The following is a 4064-nucleotide window of genomic DNA, read 5'->3' as shown; positions in this document are numbered from 1 at the left end:
GGACCAGATGGACTTTATTCCTGTTGAGCTGTTGTGGTGGAAATTCCGGCGGGATTCCCGGTGGATGTATCTCCGGCGGGGCTGGGCGATGTCCGGATGAAGATGGGGAGCCTCTGGCGCAGGTCCAGGCAGCGCAACCGGAGTAGGTCAATAGCCAAGTACTGCAGCAAACCCATCACCAGCATGTGAACAGGCAGCAGAAAGAGCCAGGCACAGACAGACACGATGTATGGCCTACCAGCCCACATTTGGGATCAAAACGTTGGCCAACGGCCAGTGAAAACGCCAGGTGAAGCTCAGACCGGGAACAGAACAGGTGAACTGATGGTAAAACTCACAGAAACAGTAGTGGTAGTATTCCAATGAAGGCAGTTACACTGTCCGATAAGGTCGTAAAGCTCTCATAAAGAGTCTGGTAAGTTTAAGAGAATAAGAAGTTACCGAAGAGCAGCGGCAGTAATTGTGCCAGCATTCACTCAACGGTCCTTGTCATGTCAGACTCCAGCCCCATACAAAAACAAAACACGGTGGAAAGAAGACAAAAATGCGTTGCCACATGTAACTTCAACTAAGGATGAACATCAACCAAAACCATCAATGTTTTCGTGAGGAAAAAGAAGAAAAAAAAGAAAAATCACCGAAAACAAACAAGCCATATATGTACTGTACACAGCAATATATTGTATATTATTATAGGGTTGGTGCAATCAATTTACAAATAAAACATTATCTAATTTCACTCTTGTGGTATCAAGTCACACACATTTATATATTAAATAATAAATTGTCACTGGAACTACTTTCCTCTGAACATGGGCGGACTGGGACAAAAATTCAGCCGTGGCACTGTAGCCACACCAGCCCACATTACCATGCCCATGCTGCCCCACCCACGGACACGTGTATTCACTAATTACATTTGTGTACAGACGATGAAATAATATAAGCAGTACCTTATGTAACAGATGTTTAAACGTCTAATGTAAGTAACGGGCAAACAATGCATTCTACTTTTTAAAGACAAGTTTGTAGCAAATGACACATACGGTATATGTATGTGTGTGTATGCTGTTACTGTCATTCTCTACAGTATGTTCTTTGTTGTCACTGTCAGTCTGTTTCTCTCTGTTGATACATTACATATTGTCTGTCTGGCCCCGCATCTTTTCATCTTTTTCTAGCTCTCTAACTCTAACTAATTTGCAATTAAAATGTTTTTTTATGGCTGTCTGTGTTTATACGTCATGGTTTTTCCTTGGTAAGAATTGGCCATGGGGGAACACATAAAGCAGGGGAGGTCTGAGAGTCTGGGGGTCCTCCACCATGGAATTTTGATGGTAAAAGACTTCCATTCCTGCATTCTGATACATTTTTAGGCACCAATTTATGGTAAAAACTTCTTTGTTCTTGCTAAAAACTGCTGCTGGAACTTTCAATTTCCTGCGGGAGTCATCCCAAAGGATCAATAAAGAGAAGTCTAAGTCTAAGTCTAAGTCTAGTATTCATGGCAAGGAAATCACTAAATTCTGGTGGCTGGACAAATTCAAAATACGAAATAAGAACTCGGATAATGATCAGTGATGTTGAATATAGCCTACAGTGTAATGGACCATCACAGATAATGCATACATGTGAACCGCGAATTAATTGCAGTTTAACCTACAGTATATGGTGTAAAACTAAACACTACGTGAATGGGGCAAAGCAGACATGCTAATGTGTTCACATGAGTACCCTGAACAAGACGCTGCTTGTTCAAGGTCCTCATGTGTACTCCTATAGGCCTACAATTCTCATCAGGCGTTAAAACCAACTGTACCAAAAGACCAAATTTGACTATTTAATTTGACAATAAGCCGTATTTAACCAGTAATAAAACTGTCTCAAATTTATACTGATGCCGTCAGACAGCCGTGCAGACAGACAGCAGTCGGAGTTCTGACAAAACTCTGCACCCGTCAGCAACTGCTTCTCGGTGCGGAGCTGCTCCCCCAAAGTATCCTCCAATTGGATCGTTTGGCCCATCTCGGGACCAGGCCGGCCGTTGTCGACTGGCCAAATGCTTCATATTTATTATTATTAATATAACTATTATTATAACCATAGTGAAATCGTGCAAGCGATAAAACCCAGATGTGATCAGGCCCTTCTGTCAGAATTGCCAGATGGCCAATCCGCCCTTACTTCTGAAGAATGTTTCTGGAAAAGATATATTGCTATATGGTTTTTCAGTGCTGTCAGTAGTCTACGTGCCTATAAACCACTACGAACTGTAAATGGGAAAATGTCAACCAAATATACGGAAGATTAAAGCGATTAAAAATGGATCAAATCATCCTGACTGCAGTTCGCCTACAAAAACAATATTACATTACTTGTCATTTAGTTACTTTTTTTTCATTACTTGTCAAGTCGCTTTTATCCAAAGCGTTATAAATGTATCAGAGGTTGCACGCCTCAATTAGTTGTTAAGTGCCTTGCTCAAGGACAGGATTGGTTGATGTATTGCAGTGGAAATCAATCCCTGGTCTCCCACACTAAAGGTATGTGTCATATCCACTATGCCATCACCACACTACCTGCATAGCACCAACTTGAAAACATACAAAGTTAGCATTTAGCCGGTAAATATCATAGAGCATTTAGGAAGCAGCAATAGACTGTAGATAAAGATGGACGATGCTTCTTCACTTCCTCCAACTGTACAAAAATAAAACCAAAATATCCTAGATGTAGACGCTGCAATCTTGTAATGTGGAAACAGAATGGAAGGTGAGGGATATCCCAATTGCCATATGTCAGGCCTTATACTAGAAATGGACTTCCGTCTATCCAGATTACCCCTCCATTAAAATAGAGGGGTCAGAATATAAGGACTATACTGCAGCCTGCCACCAACCAATCAACAGGTTTTCAGTTCACTTATGAATTATATGCATCAAACCTTGCACTGTAGTACCATTATTGTGTATTGCTTCATGCTCATCCTCTGTGTCCTTACACCATATTAGCTCCATGTCAATCACCCTGGCCGGCATCAGTTATTTAATTATCATCCTCGGGCTGACATCACAGGTCTGGCCAGCTGTGTTTTTCTGGACAGAGAATGACACTAAACGGACATTTCTGACCTCATTTTGAACTACTCTCTCAGCCAATCAGGCGGCAGCAGGGATCCACTCCTGCAGTTAGCTATCACTAGAACACACTCAAGGGCTAAATGGATATGGAACATCTTTCTAGATCAATTGGAAAAAGTGAAGCATTGAGAGGAGCTCTATGGAAAATGTGTTAGTCGAACGTTTTATGACGCAGCCTGCCAGCTCTTGTGGGATAAAAAAGACAGAGAAAGACTCACCAGTTCAATCTGAGAGCCACTGTCCCTTCTTTTCCCCCAAAGTGATATGAATAAAAGTTTGTATCAGTGGCAGGGCCTGAGTCTGGGCAACAGCTCCTGCTTATGGTCACAGGGCTCAAGGCTCACTTTTTAAAGTATGTGTATATGTATGACTATAGTTACTATCAAAATGAGATAAAAGCCTTTGTTGATTATTGTGATACACATTTCCTGGAACTCAACGTTAATGACAGTGGAAATCAAAGGGGTAGAAATAGAAAGAGTGAACACATACAAGTATTTGGGCATTGTTTTTAACGACAGGCTAACATGGTCTGATCATGCTGACTCATTGATGAAAAAATTCAAGGGTCTACTGTATGAGGAAGTTGCAGTCCTTTAAGGTGAATATGGATGTGGTGAGAATGTTTTTTATGTCAGTAGTGTTTGGAGTTACTCTATGGTGGGGTGGGGGGGAATGCAGGGGTAACTGAGAAGGCCAGGATTGATAGAGTGACTAAAAAGGCTGGGAAAATGGTGGGAGAATTAAATTCAGTGGATCAGGTATGACGATCATCTGATAAAAATGACACAGAAAATAACAAGGGACCCAGGTCACCCTCTTCATGGTAATCTGACTGGCAGGGTCATAGAGCGTAGTGGTAGACTAAGACCTCCTGTGACACTAACAAAGCGGTGTGCTCTTTCTTTTATACCTCAGGCTATT

The sequence above is a fragment of the Etheostoma spectabile genome, chromosome 4 (genome assembly GCF_008692095.1).
Source record: "Etheostoma spectabile isolate EspeVRDwgs_2016 chromosome 4, UIUC_Espe_1.0, whole genome shotgun sequence".
Taxonomy (NCBI): Eukaryota; Metazoa; Chordata; class Actinopteri; order Perciformes; family Percidae; genus Etheostoma; species Etheostoma spectabile.
This window is presented reverse-complemented; position numbering follows the sequence as displayed.